The 16773-nt window shown below is 44.6% G+C and overlaps 1 long non-coding RNA gene across 1 annotated transcript in view; it reads right to left on the minus strand.

Annotated features, from left to right (window-relative positions):
- Window positions 1–5376: 5376 nt before the first annotated feature.
- LOC136392864 (uncharacterized) overlaps window positions 5377–16773 on the minus strand; it is a 33143-nt gene continuing 21746 nt past the window's right edge. The window contains exon 3 of the long non-coding RNA XR_010748999.1: window positions 5377–5420. This is a non-coding gene — a long non-coding RNA (uncharacterized lncRNA). The remainder of the gene's footprint in view (window positions 5421–16773) is intronic.

Here is a 16773-nt window from a genome sequence, read left to right on the forward strand (position 1 = left end):
TGCCTAGATAGACTGCAGACTGAGACTGAAGTTGAGCCTTAGCAGAGAAGAAACGATATCATTTCATACCGAGGAAGTTAAGAAGGGTGGCGGTGTGTCTCTATGAGGCAGGCAGGGAAGGGCTACAGAGAAGTAAGTTATTTACATATTGTAAATGAGTACTAGTTTTGAGATTGCACGCTGTTAAATCCTGAGCTAGTGCCTGCAGAATCAGGCGTGGGCTGTTTTTGATCCCCTGGGGTAAGATAGTCTATGTAAGTTGCTGGGCTATATTAGTGTCTGGGTCAGTCCAGGTGAATGCAAACAGAAACTAAGAGTCAGGATATATAGGAATGGTAAAAAAGGCATTCTTGATGTCTAGGACCCTGAAGTGAGTGGTGTTTGAGGGAATGTGTGACAGTAACTTCTAGAGATTAGGGACTACTGGATGGAAGGGAACTACTGCCTCATTGATTAGGTGTAAGTTTTGTACAAGGCGATAAGCCCCTGAAGGTTGTTTTTTTTTTTTTTAATTTATTTATTTTTTACAGAGACAGAGAGTGAGTCAGAGAGAGGGATAGACAGACAGGAACGGAGAGAGATGAGAAGCATCAATCATTAGTTTTTCATTGCGTGTTGCAACACCTTAGTTGTTCATTGATAGCTTTCTCATATGTGCCTTGACCACGGGCCTTCAGCAGACTGACTAACCCCTTGCTGGGGCCAGCGATCTTGGGTTCAAGCTGGTGGGCTTTTTGCTCAAACCAGATGAGCCTGCGCTCAAGCTGGCGACCTCAAGGTCTCGAACCCGGGTCCTTTGCATTCCAGTCTGATGCTCTATCCATTGTGCCACTGCCTGGTCAGACCCCTGAACATTTTTGAACAGGAAGGATGAGGGTATTGCAAGGAGAGTCCATGGGAATGAGTAAGCCTGGTTTAAGAGGTGGGTAATTATTGGTTTAAGGCCTTAGAAACAGACACTGTTACACATTAAACAAAGACTTCAGATACACATTATGAATTAAAAAATTTAAATGAGCGCACTTTACTTGTTTTAATTTAAATTATACTAGAGATATTTTCTGACAAAGAGTCAAGATGGATTATTCACTCACACAGTTCAATAGATGACTTTGTTTTTTTAAGCTTTTTTTATTTATTCATTTTTAGAGAGGAGAGAGAGAGGGCAAGAGAGAGACAGAGGAGAGAGAGAGAGAGAGAAGCGGGGAGGAGCTGGAAGCATCAACTCCCATATGTACCTTGACCAGGCAAGCCCAGGGTTTCGAACTGGCAAACTCAGCATTTCCAGGTCGAAACTTTATCCACTGCGCCACCACAGGTGAGGCCTGTTTTTGGAATCAGTATTATGCTCACCTCATAAAAGGAGCTTGGAAGTCTTCCTTCATCTTGAATTGTTTGAAATAGTTTGAGAAGGATAGGAATCAGTTCTTCTTTGAATATTTAGAAGAATTTACTTGTGAAGCCATCAGGCCCAGGACTTTTCTTTTTTGGGAATTTTTTGATAACTGTTTCGATTTCATTTGGTGTAATCAGTCTTTTTAAGTTTTCTGATTCTTCCAGATTGACTTTTGGAAGATTGTATGTTTCAAAGAATTTGTCCATTTTATCTAGGTTGTCTAGTTTTTTGGCATACAGTTCTTCATAGTATTTTCTTACAATATTTTGTATTTCTGTTGTGTCAGTGGTTATTTCTTCACTCTCACTTCTAATTTTATTTATTTGAGCCCTTTCTCTTTTTCTCTTGGTGAGTCTAGTTAAAGGTTCATCGATCTTGTTTACCTTTTCAAAGAAACTGCTTCTAGTTTTATTGATCCTCTGTATTGTTTCTTTAGCCTCTATGTCATTTATTTTTGCTCTGATCTTTATTATTTCCTTCCTTCTACTACATTTGGGCTTTACTTGCTGTTCTTTTTCTAGTTCTTTTAGATGCAGGGTTAAGTTGTTTAATTGAGCTTTTTCTAGTTTCTTAAAGTGTGCCTGTAGTGCTATGAACTACCATCTCAGCACTGCTTTTGCTGTGTTCCATAAATTTTGAGTTGTTGTATGCTCATTGTCATTCATTTCTAGGAATTTTTTTATTTCTTCTTTGATCTCATTCTTAATCCATTCATTATTTAACAATGTGCTATTTAGTTTCCACGTATTTGTGAATTTTTGAGCTTTTTTGTTGTGGTTCATTTCTAGTTTCATGTCATTGTGATCAGAGAAAGAGCTTGATATGATTTCAATCTTCTTAAATTTGTTGAGACCACATTTGTATCCTAACATGTGGTCTATTCTAGAGAATGTACCATGAGCACTTGAAAATAATGTATATTCTGCTGCTTTAGGGTGAAAGGTTCTGAAAATATCTATTAAATCGAGTTGATCTACTGTGTCCTTTAAGTCTGCTGTTTCTTTGTTAATTTTCTTTCTCTAGGATCTATCTAGTGATGTTAGTGGGGTATTTAAATCCTCTACTATTATAGTATTGCTGTTGATCTTGCTCTTTATATCCATCAATGTCTGCTTTATATATTTAGGTGCTCCTCTATTAGGTGTGTAGATATTTATAACAATTATATCTTGCTGTTGGATTGCTCCCTTTATCATTATGTAGTGGCCTTCTTTATCTCTTACTATATTCTTTGTTTTCAGGAAAAATTTTCAATTTGCATGAAATATTTTTTTCCATTCTTTTACCTTCAGTCTATATGCATCTTTTGTTTTAAGGTGTGTCTCTTGTAGACAGCATATGTACAGGTCCTGTTTTCTTATCCATGCAGCTACCCTATGTCTTTTGATTGGATCATTTAATCCATTTACATTTAAGGTTATTATTGATATGTAGTTGTTTATTACCATTTTATTCTTTAAAGCTGTATTCCTCTTTTGCTATGTTCTTTTCCCACTTTGATCTCTTTACACCATGCCCCTTAACATTTCCTGCAGGATTAGTATGGTTGTAATGAATTCCTTGAGTTTCTTTTTGTCTGGGAAGCTTTTTATTTCTCCTTCAATTTTAAATGATAACCTTGCTGGATAAAGTAGTCTTGGTTGTAGGTTCTTGTTCTGCATTAGTTTGAATATTTCTTGCCATTCCCTTCTGGCCTCAAGTGTTTCTGTTGAGAAGTCTGATGTCATCCTTATGGGGGCTCCTTTGTAGTTGATAGCCTTTTTTTCTCTAGGAGCTTTTAATATTTTCTCTTTATCACTTAGCTTTGGTACTTTAATTATGATGTGTCTTGGTGTAGGTTTCTTCGGGTTTCTCCTTAATGGAGTTCTCTGTGCTTCTTGAACTTGTAAGAGTTTCTCCTGCATTAATTTAGGGAAGTTTTCAGCTACGATATGATTGAACAAAGTCTCTATCCCTTTTTCTTTCTCTTCTTCTTCAGAAACCCCTATGATGTGGATGTTACTTCTCTTCATGTTGTCACAGAGCTCTCTAAGAGTTTCCTCAGACTTTTTGAGTCTCTTTTCTTTTTTTCTTCTCTGCTTTCTTGCCTTCATTCAAGTTATCCTCCAACTCACTGATTCAATCCTCAGCTCTATCCATCCTGTTTTTAATTCCTTCCATCGTGGTCTTCGTTTCTGATATTGTGTTTGTCATCTCCAACTGATTCTTTTTTAATATTTCAATATCCTGTTTTATACTTGCTATTTCTTTATTTAGGTGTTTGTAATGACCATCCATTGTTGTTCTAAGGTCCCTAAGCATCCTTACAATCATTATTTTGAACTCCACATCCAGAAATTTGGTTATTTTCATATCACTCAGTTCAACTCCTGAAGGTTTCTTTTGTGGTTTTATTTGGATTGCACTTCTTTGTCTTCTCATTTCTGTGTTTGGGTGTTTTGCTTGTAGAGCTGGTTGAATTTAGGCTTGGTGTTGTCTGCCTCCAATTTTCAATTGTGTTATTTCTAGGTCTTCTTGGGTTGGCATCAGCTATTATTTGTAATCCACTTTTGGTTTTGGGCTGCTTTGAAGTCTTGATTTGATTGTTTTCTTAACAGGTGATAGTTTTGTTTACTGATCTCAGCAGGGGGCTTCCTTGAAACTTTATCCAAGAACGTGATGGGTGTAACCTGAGACTCTGAAAGCCTCTTCCACCAATGAATCTCTCTCAGAGCAGGGTGTTTTCTCAGCTTCAGTGGGAGGAGGTGTATCTCAGATCTCCAGGGAGATCTGAGATACTGCCCCTCCTCCCCACTTCTTGTTTTCAGCTGTGTCTTATTGCGCTGATTGGAGCTGGAGAGATGTCTGGAGATCTGTGATCTGGAAGCAGTTCAGTTTTGTTCCATGAAAGGATCAGTCCTTCCCCCACCTATGGCCGCCTCCAGTACCTGATGAGTCAGCTTTTTTAGGTCGTCCCCTGCATTCCTCTGCTCCTCACTGTCTGTCCCTCACTCTCCCCTTTCCTTTTAGAAGATAAGCCAGTCCTTTCAACACACCTCGCTCCCTGGTCACCAGGCAAGTGGCTGTGAACAGCATTTTCTGCTCTTTTCCAGGAGTGAGAGCCCCTCTGGGCTCTCATCCTTACTCTCCCCTTCATTCCTGTAAGCAGGGGAGATTCAGGTACTCCCTACCATGTTTGTTGGTGGCTTCTTCTTTGCTCCTTGGTTTTTGAGAGCTGTTCTTGTAGTCCAGAGTTGGTTTTTCATGCTGATTGTTCCTAAGTTGATTTTTATTCCAGTTTGGTGGTGAGAGCTGGGAGTCTGTGCATCTGCCTACTCCACTTCCATCTTCAGGTCTCTCCTCAACATCTTGACAAAGCTTCAGATCACAGTGAGATGGAGAAGAGAGGGGACCCTTACAGAACCTGCATGGGTGTGAGGAAGCTGACACTGGTGTTCCTTGTGCAGAAGGAGGTCACACATAGTCATGTCTCATTCTTGAAAAGACTTTTTTCTCAGCATCCTTTGAGCCACAGACCTACTTTCTTTGAGCCTCAGGAGGAGAATGATGGTTCCCACAGACGGGTCACAATGAGCACATGTAGAAGAGAGGTGACATAACCTTTGGAGCTGGTCCCTGGGAGATGAGTGAGTGAAAAGATCGACATAGTAACTGACCAGAATCACTCAGATCACCCACAGTGGTGAGTCAGACTTTGACCCTGCGTTGAGCATGAGTAACGTAAGACACCTCCTTCCTAACCCATCAACCCCAAGGGGAGGAGCACAGCCCTAAGATCTGGTGATGTCTGTGTGCACATGATCAGGGTGAGAAAGTGTAGCAATAAATGAATGAACATTGCAAAGAGGTTGACTGAAGAGGTGACAATAGATTTCACACTGAATTACCCTTGGTCCCAGGCTGAACAAACTTAACAACCACAAGCAGGGAGAGCATTGCATGCTTTTAGTCTCACTTCCTCATGACTCTGGAGCAGTGTGTAACTCTTACTACCATCGTCTCATATATCACAGTAATAGTCTGCCTCATCCTCAGTCTGGAGCCCAGAGATGAGCAGGAGCCCCAGATTGGCCGAGATGTCTTTGGATCCAAAGAAGTGGCTGAGGACCCCGGAGCCCTGGTACTTATCTGAGTCTGACTTGAAACTCAGGAGATACCAAGGAGGGCTGCCAGGTTTCTTCTGGTGCCAGTATATCCTGTACCCACCAACATCAAAGCCACTGCTCAGGGTGCAGGTGAGTCTGGCTGATGCTCCAGGAGATGCAGAGAGGGAGGGTGGGTGAGTCAGCACAGGCTGGGACAGGGAACCTGCAAACACAAAATGGCACATCAGACAAGGACCAAGGTAATGTACCTTAGGGTCTGAAGAAAAGTGGCTGATCCAGTATGGACAGCTGCCCTGTGTCTGTGAGGCCTGTCCCCACCTGCACAGTGAGAGAGGAGCACGAGGAGGAGAGGGGTCCAGGCCATGGTGCTTACAGCCCTGAGCCCTCAGTGGGGCTTGGCTTCCCCAAGCCTCTTTTTCTTCTACCCCCTCTGCTACAGGAGGGGCTGTCCATACAAATGTGTGTCCCTCAGTGACCGTCAACCCCTCCCTGATCCCTGATGCTGAGCTCAGCTCACACCTCAGACTGAGGAGGATAGAGGTTGACCTCACCCCTTGGGAGATCCCTGGGAGTGGGAGGAAGCACCTGCTGAGACCACACAAACGTCTCTGCTCAGTGGACTCTGCCAGGACAAAGAGGACACAGCTGTTGAGTATCCATCAGTGAGCACAGGGCCTATTCTGTGAGCCCCAGATTTTTTCAAGTGAATGGTCCTCGGTGAACAGCTGTGTAGGGGTCACAGGTCTGTCCCACAGTACTCCCACCTGGCAAAATCTAAAAATGTAAAATTTATAAAAATTAAGAGATAACATCTATTAAAAATAGATAAAATCCACACTTTTTTTGGAAGAGAAATTTTGCTTTGGATGAAATAAAGTAACAAAAAAAATTTTAGTAGAAAAATTTTAAATGTAATGAAAATACTGAACAGCGTAAGATACAGACGATTTGCTGAGAAATTTGACCAAGCCTTCAGAGATCAGAGGGTCCAGTATAATCGTTTCATATTTGCCATCATATTGAAAAGTAGGTAGGATGTCATAGCTTTTGTTACAATATTGATAGAGTCACTTTACTTATAAATTACACAAAAAGAAATTAACAGTCCAATAACATTGAATATTTCTACGAAATATTTTTTTAAAAATATTAACCGATATCTCAGTATCAGATAAATAATGTTATACACTGTTATGAAGCATCATTTATTACAATAATGCAAATTTTGTGTCATATTAAGAAATTTTCTATATAACACAACATATTAATGCAGTAATAAATATGATCATACTGTCTCTGTTGATGCAAAAAAAGCCTTTGAGCAAATTAACACCGACTCTAAAAAGCCATATGAAGAGGCAAACATATGCATTTATAAAGTGGTAATAAACACTCTCTCACACACAACCATAACTTCATGCTAAATGCAGCATCTTAGTTAATCAAATGGGGAAGTGGCACTTCCACAAATATCAGGAGCAGGCTAAGGTGACCTTTATCTCCATTATTATGCAAGTATTAGACAATGAAATTAAACAAGATAAACCTATATTTAGGTCTCAGCTTTAAGAATAACAGCCAGGTATACATTCTATTCTTGAAAATCAAATAGAAGGTATGGCCTTAGCCAGTTTGGTGTTGGTGCAAAAGCGACAGCAGAAACCTTCTTGTGACAAGTATTGGTAAGATTGGGTGACATAGGCGTAACGAGTGGAACAAGAGGAGCGAACGGTGACTTCGGCCTCTTCCCAGGGAGGAAGAACATGTTGAGAGACCTGAGGAATTGTCCCAGTCCGAAGCCGTTCACTCAGGCTGCATCACATTTATGGGACTTCTGTCCCCATACCAGAATCCCCGCACTGCAGAGGCTCCTTGTGCAAACAGTGGGAAGCTTCTGCCCAAGGGATCAACATGCTGACACAAAAGGATGTGAGTCTGGTGTCACAGGACCTGCTCTGCGTGGACCTGGAAGGTCAGACCCTGTCCGAGCCCCGGTGCTCCTTTCCCTAAGTCTGACGAACATGAGGAGACAGCTCGAAGCTCTGTGTCCTGAGTCCCACAGGGGAAATCAGACAACGAGCTGATTCTTATTTTCTGCACAGACTTTCCTAGCAGCCACATCTTCCTCGGAAATGCAGTCTGGGTCCTCATTGTCTATCAGCTCCAACATGTATCAGATTTGGCCAAAGATCCCACAGAGAACAAGTAGATGACAGCAATTTAAAACCATCTGCTGTGAGAGCCACACCCCAGACCTCATAGGGTGATGAGAACTTCACAGGGCCAGGAATGTCACCCATCCCAGAGCTCAGAGTGTATCCAACTGCGCTAGAGCCCCTGAGTGGATCACCCGCAGTCTGGCATTGCTCCCCCTACTGGCCACCAGGCACATCCTCCAGCCACTTGATGTCCCTGAGCACACCAGGCAGAAGGATATTTTCACAGGAGTCTTTTCTACATCTAAGAGAGTGAGGGGAGAAAGGACCTTTCTAAGTCTCCATGGAAACAGTGATAACACTTGGACTTTTACGTCAGTGGAAAAATATAATTGTGTTTTCAAATTGTCAATCCCTGTCTGTTGTCACACTTCAGCTCCTAACGTGTCTGCTGTGCCAGGCACCTCACATATGTATGGTAACAGGTAATAGGTGACACATGAACACACATATGCCAACACTGCCTGAGTGCATCTTAGGGGTACAGAGGGAAATGTCCCCATTAGCCTGAACAAATCTGAGGTATGTGAGTTGGGATCAGTGGGAGAGTCAGGTGATTCTCCTGGAAAAGGGTGGAGAGCGCTCACTCATGTCAGGGGTCAGGGCCGGTACCAAGGCCAGAGGAAGGGGGAGGCTGTTTGCTGCTGATGCTGGTAAATGACCAATTGAGGCCTGAGAGGTAGAGCTTCTGACCATGTGTGTCTGCCATCTCCACACTGTCTGTTCCTGCCCTCCACGCCCTGGGTCCTCACAGACCAGACGGAGAAGGAGGAGAAGAGCCTGGGGCAGAGGCACCTGGCTCTTGATCAGCATAGGCTCTGGTGGGACAGCTCACCCACTGAGCACACTGATGGCCCTGAGTGAGCTGCCAGCTGGTCGGAGCAACCTCAGAATTGTCACACACTGTCCCACTCTGCTCTCAGGCCCCAACCCCTCCTGTCCTCTCTGACATACTGGACCCTCCAATAGAATGTAACACTAGTGTTCTGATCCTGTTTACTGAAGCCCCTTGTGATGTCACAGCGGGACCCAGTCTCACTGGGATTGTAGACAAAGGGGGTGTGGGGCTAAGGGTGCCCCTCTCACTCCTAAGGGGCCTCAGAGACCTTGTGTTTTAAGTTAATCAGCAAAACAAACACAGACATTTATCACACATCCATTTCACCTCAAAAATGAAGACTATTTGCTCTTCAGTTTGTTATAGTCCAGATGTCCCAGTTTAAATCACTTCTTTTCCCAACATTCTCACCTCCTGTAACTGGAAACCCAAGTGAGACCCGAGGCTAATGAGTCTGGTCACATGCAGTCTCTAAGTCTTTGTTCCTGACATGGGTGGGATCAGCCTCCTCTGTCTCCCTGGTGTCTGTCTGGGCACACGCTGTGCCCTGTCCAAGGAGCTCCGTCCTGTATGGTCATGACTGGTGTGATTAAGAACAGCTAGATGGGGACAGTCTTGAAAAAACAAACACATGAAAGGACCTGTGATCCTCAGGTGCTGGTGACAGAGGTGACAACAATTACACAAGAATGGTGTCTGCTCAGGGGTCTCAGAGGGGGTGTCTGTGTCGCTTCCTCCTGAGCACACAGCACTGTGTGCATTGAGTCTCATCACCTACGGGAATGTTGTCAGAACATCGTTCTCAGGCTGAAACCCAAGATGCTGTGAGGCCACACTGCCTGCCTTGGAAGCAGAAAATCAATCTGGAATCACTGACGGCCTAGTCCTTCCTAGAGTCAGAGATCAGGGGCAGCCCCACTTCGAGCTGGAACCCATACACATTATAGGATTCAATGTTGCTGCTGCTCCCAGAGATGATGTGATCACTGGGTCAGAGTCCCCAACAACCAAGCGTGACTGTCAGCAAACAGGATGCTGAGGACCCTGAAATGAAGGACACAGTCACAGAGATAGAGTCAAGGTCCCTGCCCAGAACTCAGGCTAAGTACCATGGAGCAAGGCCTGGGACAGGCCTGGAGTTGTCATTTTAGTCTTAAAAGACAGTTCACCTTTCACCCCGGTGAGGACCAGACTAGAGGACTAACCTCACTGTCACAGCTGGAATCTATGTGACTATGGAGACTAATGGATAACAAAATGTTTATATTGCAATACACAAAGGTAGTATCTTCATAATTTTACCTCCTTGTCCCCACCTCTGAGGCTGAATTATGGTGTTAGATTTATATTTTCCAGAATGGTGCTGACCTAGCCAGCCCTGCTGCTGTCAGGGGAGACTGAAGAGAGCTCCCTGACTCTGCTGACACCAGCATATCCCATGTCCCTGACACTGACGTCACTGCTCAGGGTGCAGGGGGTGTCCCAGCAGGTCAGGGATGCAGAGAGGGAGGCCGCTGATTCAGCACAGATTGGCAATGAAAACTGCAAACACAGGCATGAGTGTATAGTTTTTAGTATATACATATTTTTATATATAATGTACATAATTATATATAGATAATTAGATAAAAGATAGATAGATGAATAAATAGATGATAGATAGATGATAGATAGATAGATAGATAGATAGATAGATAGATAGATAGATAGAAAGAAAGATAGATAGACGTTACCAGGCAAACAAAGATGCTCTCCTCAAATAGGTCCTTTGGGAGCTCAAAAGAAGCTGTCCAGGAACCACAGGAAAGACCAGAGTGTGCCCTCCTATGAACTCCAGATCATCTCGGTGACGGCAGCACCACATGGAGACAGAGCTCCCAGGACAGAGCAATGTGGGGTCAAGGGTGGGAACCTCTAAACCTCTGCTCCTTGTGTCTCACATTTCAGGCCAGAGAACTTGTTCATTCAGTCACTCAAGGAATGGGAGAATCAATTAGATTTACCAATGACCAATTGGACCCAATATTTTTTTTCTAAAGACCCATGGATAACTCATGGAAAGGTGGAGACAAGGGCAGACTATGTGCCTGAGGTAAGAAGCCTGTGACCCAGGTTGGGACAGAGGAGATTTTAGCTGAGCTGCCGACAAGGACTGGAGACTCACTCTTGGGCCCTGAGTGTCACACCCATCCCAGTAGAGCAGGTGCTCGGGGCATTTTCTGGCAGCTTTTATAACCAGACCCCAGCTACACTCCTGTCTCCGGGGTTCCTGGTGAGGGACAGTCTCCCTCCTGACGATTCTGACCCTGAGGATGCTGGGTTAGCACAGAGTGATTCCTGAGTTCTGGGGGGACAGGAGCCTGAGAACTCAGAGCCCAGGGGGTTGTGCAGTCAACGAGGGGAGTGTGTGTGTGTGTGTGTGTGTGTGTGTGTGTGTGTGTGTGTGTTACTGAGCACTGGATCTGTGGATCTGACACTGTCTTCAGGGAAATAGTACTGAATTGTTTCCCATTGTGAGAGAGAGAGAGACAGGTGTGTATCTCCAATGCTCCTCATGGAGCCATTTCCTCAGAGATGAAGCAAGAGGACAAGCAGACACCTCTCCCCCATTGTCTTTCAGTCCCCTGGGGGGGTCCTTCATGCAAACCCATCCCTGGGGCTCGTTCTCTGTAAGGCCTTCCAGGTCCCAAAGGCTGCAGTTAAGAAGGCCAGTGTGTTAGAAGCCACTTCCCTGGGACCCAGATGAAATTTAGGCAAAGAAGAGGAATTTGGTGCAGATTAGCTCTGACAACACTGCCACTTGATCAGCAGTCCAGGTCCTGCAGAATCAGGGAAATCTGTCCATGTTCCTCTTGCATACCTAGGACCCTCAGCTGTGGGGTCTCAGGTTCTCAATCGCAGGATGCATAGGGCGGAGTGAGGACACAGCCCCCTTCTTTCTGCCTGCACAACACAGACATCCTCACAATGCAGTGTGATCCCCACTACATACCTGGGTTTTATAAGAAGAAAGCATTTAATTTTATACTGAAAAAAAGCTAATACATGGGAGTTCATCAATATGAGATAAATGTGTGTGTAGTTAAGTGAATCTTGAAGTTCTTAGCATGCAAATACTCTTGGGAACAAGAGAACAGCTGGCACGTACTGAAATGTGATATCCAGTCCCTCCTTTGTCTATGATGTCAATACTGACCTTATGAGAAGTGTCAGTAATGCTGAGAGAGGTCTGTGCTCAGGACTTTCCCAGACCTCTATCCCGATGTGTCATCATCTGCGTGTCTGCCTGTGTCCTTTACCACGTCCTCTAATAACACAGAAATGTAAGCACATCTTTCCCTGGATTCCATGTGATGCCCCAGTGCGGTCATCAAGCCCAAAGACAGGAACATGGGAACCTCCAGATACAGAAAATTAAAACAGAGATTGTGGGTAGTGTGAGACCTCCTATTCCTGGTTGGCACCTGAAGAGGGGACAGTCTTGTGGGACAGAGCCCTAATCCTGTGGATGTGACCCTGTCTCCATGCAGATAGTGTGAGAATGGAGGTAACTCGTAGGACATACAATGGGTGCATCACAGAAATTCTTGTTGTGGAGAACACTTCCTGCACATTGAGGACAAAAGTGTCAAAACTAAGAGTTTTAACTGAGTATTAAAGAAGGAATAACAGGAGGAGAAAACTAAATTTTTTTTCATTACACAGTATTTTTTCTTGTTCATTTACTCCAGACCTTGTGGGTATGGAACTTGGGATCTATTATCTTGTGTGTGTGTGTGTGTGTGTGTGTGTGTGTGTGTGTGTGTGTGTGTGTGTAAAATCCTTAGATGCCCTGTTCTGGCTCAGGTGACAGCCATAAATTCCATGTTATTCTTTCCTCCTAAAAAAACTTGTGTTACCATTAAGAAGCCGCCTGTACAGATGTCATTACAAGATTATTTAAAACAAATTCAGAACCAAGACTTATGGTCCCAGGGGTTTTTTGTCTCACTTCCTCATCCACTGAGACACTGTGAGTAACGAAAGCTGCTCCCACTGCCATGAGCTGTAGCACAGTAATAGTCCACCTCGTCCTCAGGCTGGAGCCCAGAGATGAGCAGGAGCCCCGCATTGGCTGAGGCATCTTGGATCCAGAGAAACAGCTGGGGACCCCGGAGCCCTGGTGCTTATTTGAGTCTGAGTAGAACCTTAGGAAAAACTGGAGAGGGCTCCCCAGCTTCGGCTGGTACCTGTATATGTAGTAGTTACCAACACTGAATCCACTACTGAGGGTGCAGGTGAGTCTGGCTGATGCTCCAGGAGACGCAGAGAGGGAGGGCGGCTGAGTCAGCACAGGCTGGGACAGGGAACCTGCAGACACAGACACTCATGGGTGGGGAGGCAGGAACCCTAGTAAAATTTCTCAGGTTTTGGAGCAAGACTGAAGTGATATTGGGTCTTCTCCAGTGTCCTAAAGTATTGTCCCTACCTGTGCAGTGAGAGAGGAGCACGAGGAGGAGAGGGGTCCAGGCCATGGTGCTCACAGCCCTGAGCCCACAGTGGGGTTGGGCTGCCCCAGGCCTCCTTTTCTTCTCCTCCCTCTGCCAGAGGAGGGGCTGTCCATGCAAATGTGTGTCCCTCAGTGACCACCAGCCCCTCCCTGAGCCCTGGGGCTGAGCTCAGCTCACACCCCACACTGAGGAGGATGGAGGTGGCTTCACCCCTTGGGAGAGCCTTGGCAGAATGCACCTGCTGAGACCACACAAATGTCACTGCTCAGGGGACTCTGCCGTGACAGAGAGGACATAGCTGTGTGTCTCCATCAATGAGCACAAGGCCTATTCTGTGAGCCCCAGATTTTTTGAAGTGAATGATTCCTCGGGGAGCAGCTGTGTAGAGATCTCGGGGCTCCCCCACAGTTCCCCCACCTCGCAAACATATAAAAATGTAAAATTTATAAAAATTAATAGATAACCCCTATTAAAAGTAAATAAAATGCACATTTTCATTGGAAGACACAAGTTTGGATTTAGATGAAATAAAATAAAAAAATAGAAATTTTAGTAAAAAATTTAAAAATGTAATAAAAACTAATGTTCTGAAGAGCATGAAATACAGACAGTTCACTGAGAAATTTGATCAAGCCTTCAGAGATCATACAGTTCCAATTTAATCATTTCATATTTTCCATCATACTTAAAAGTAGGTAGGATGTCATAGTTTTTGTCAAAATATTGATAGAGTCACTTTACAAATAAATTTCATAAAAAGAAAAATTAGAGTCCAAAAACAGTAAATATTGCTACAAATATTTAAAACAAATATTATCCGATAGCCAAGTATCAGATATAACATTATACACTATTATGAAGCATGATTTATTGCAATGATGCAAGTTTTGAGTCATATTAAGACATATATTCAGCCCAGGCTGATTGGGTCAGTGGTAGATTGTCAGCCAGGCATGTGTAAGTTCCAGGTTCAATTCCTGGCCAGGGCACACAGGAAAAGCGCCAATCTCCTTCTCCACCCCTCCCCCTCTCCTTCCTCTCTGTCTCTCTCTTCCCTTCCTGGAGCCAAGGCTCCATTGAAGCAAAGTTGACCCGGGCGCTGAGGATGGCTCTGTGGCCTCCACCTAAGGCACTAGAATGGCTCCGGTTGCAACAGAGCAATGCCCTGATGGACAGAGCATTGCCCCCTGGTGGGCTTGCCGGGTAGATCCCAGTCAGGTACATGCAGGATTCTGTGTCTCTGCTTCTCATTTCAGAAAAGGAAAAAAAAAAAAGAAATATTTTCATATAACACAACGTATTAATGCAGCAATAAATATGATCATACTGTCTCTATTGATGTGCAAAAAGATTTTGAGCAAATGAACACCGACTCTAAAAAGCTGTATAAAGAGGCAAACATGTGCATTTATAATATAGTAATAAACACTCACACACATGCATAATTTCATACAAATGTAGCAGTTTAGCTAATCAAATGGGGAAGGGGCATTTCTACAAATATCAGAACAGGCTAATGTGACCTTTATCTCCATTATTATGCAAGTATTAGACAATGTAATTAAACAAGAGAAATCTATATTTAGGTCTCAGCTTTGAGGGGAACAGCCAAGTAGACATTCTTAAAGATACAAATGGAAGATATGGCCTTAGACAGTCTGGTGCTGGTGCAGAAGTGACAGCAGAGACCTCCCTGTGACAGTATTGGTAACAGTGGGTGACAGAGGCGAGATGGGTGGAACAAGAGAAGTGAGGGGTGGCTCTGGCCCTCTTCCGAGGGGGAAGAGCATGTTGAGAGACCTGAGGCCTTGTCCTGGTCCGATGTCACAATCTCCTGTTCACTCAGGCTGTCTCACATTCATGGGGATTCCGAGCCAGAATCCCCGCACTGCAGAAGCTCCCACTGCAGACGGGGGAGCTTCTGCTCAAGGACCCAACACTGACATAGAAAGATGTGACTGTGGTTTCACAGAAACTACTTTGTGAGGTGTCAGACCCTGTCTGAGTCCAGGTGCTTTTTTTCTCTAAGTCTGATGAACAGCTCAGAAGCTCTGTGTCCTGAGTTTCACAAGGGAAACTGACAACAAGCTGATTCTTATTTTCTGCACAGACTTTCCTAGCAGCCCACATGGAAATACATTCTGGGTCCTCGTTGTCTATCAACTCCAACATGTATCAGATTCGGCCAAAGATCCCACAGAGAACAAGGAGATGACAGCAATTCAAAACCATTTGTTGAGAGAGCCAGACTCTGGACCTCATAGGGTGATGAGAACCTCACAGTGCCAAGAACATCACCCATCACTGAGGACAAGCTTATTCAACTGCTCTAGAGCCCCTGAGTGGATCACCCACAGTCTGGAATTGCTCCCCCTACTGGCCACTGGGCACATCCTGCAGCCACTTGATGTCCCTGAGCACACCAGGCAGATGGGTATTTTCACAGAAGTTTTATTATCTGTATCTAAGAGTGAGGGGAGAAAGAACCTTTCTCATTCTCCATGGAAACAGTGATGCTTTAACACTGGGACTTTTATCTCAATGAAAAAATATAATTTTTTTCAAATTCTCAATCTCTGTTCATTGTACCACTGTAGCTCCTAACGTGTCTGCTGTGCCAGGCACCCACTTATGTTTGGTAATGAGTAACAGGTGACACATGAACACAGATATTTTGACACTGTGTGAATGCAAGTTGGGGATACAGAGGGAGCTGACCCCAGTAGCCTGAACAAAGCTGAGGTGTGTGAGTTAGGATCAGTGGGAGAGTCAGGTGATTCTCCCGGCAAAGGGGGGAGAGCGCTCACTCATGTCGGGGGTCAGGGCTGGTGCCAAGGCCAGAGGAAGGGGGAGGCTGTTTGCTGGTAAATTTCCAATTGCAACCTGAGAGGTAGAGGTTCAGACCATGTGCATCTGCCATCTCCACACTGTCTGTTCCTGCCCTCCATGCCCGGGATCCTCACAGACCAGACGGAGAAGGAGGAGGTGACTAGCCTGGGCCAGAGGCACCTGGCTCTTGATCAGCATGGGTCCTGGCGGGACAGCTCACCCACTGAGCACACTGATGGCCAAGCTCCCAGGTGGCCATGAGGGAGCTGTCAGCTGGTCGAAGAAATCTCAGGATTGTTACACACTGTCCCACTCTGCTCTCAGGTCCCAGACCCTCCTGTCCTCTCTGACACACTGGGCCCTCCAGGAGAAGAGCACTGGTGTCCTGATTCTCCTTTCTGAAGCCCCTTGTGACATCACAGAGGGACCCAGGGCCACTGGGATTGTAGACAAAGGGGGTGTGGGACTAAGGGTTCCCCTCTCACTCCTAAGGGGCCTCAGAGCCTTTGTGTTTCAGGTCAATCAGCAAAACACACACAGATGTTTATTACTCATTCATTTTACCTCCAAAAAGAAGACTATTTGCTCTTCAGTTTTTCACAGTCCAGATACCCCAATTTAAAACACTTCTTTTAAGCCCCTATTGGTGGTTAAGAAACTCAGGAGTATTTTTGTTTCTAAGTACCAGCTATTTAGTGTATTGTTCTCAAACAAGACCCTTCTGGGCGAATCTGGGTGAGATGCTGGACTCTGCTCCGTCTGCTCAATGACACTGTGCAGGGAACAACATTTTGAGAAGCTACCTAATGCCTGAGATTTTTAGTGCTGTAAAATATAGTAGCTAAAATTAAATGCCACTTAACTTTCTCAGAGATGAATTAATGGACAACCTGGTCAG

The sequence above is a fragment of the Saccopteryx leptura genome, chromosome 2 (assembly GCF_036850995.1).
Source record: "Saccopteryx leptura isolate mSacLep1 chromosome 2, mSacLep1_pri_phased_curated, whole genome shotgun sequence".
NCBI lineage: Eukaryota > Metazoa > Chordata > Mammalia > Chiroptera > Emballonuridae > Saccopteryx > Saccopteryx leptura.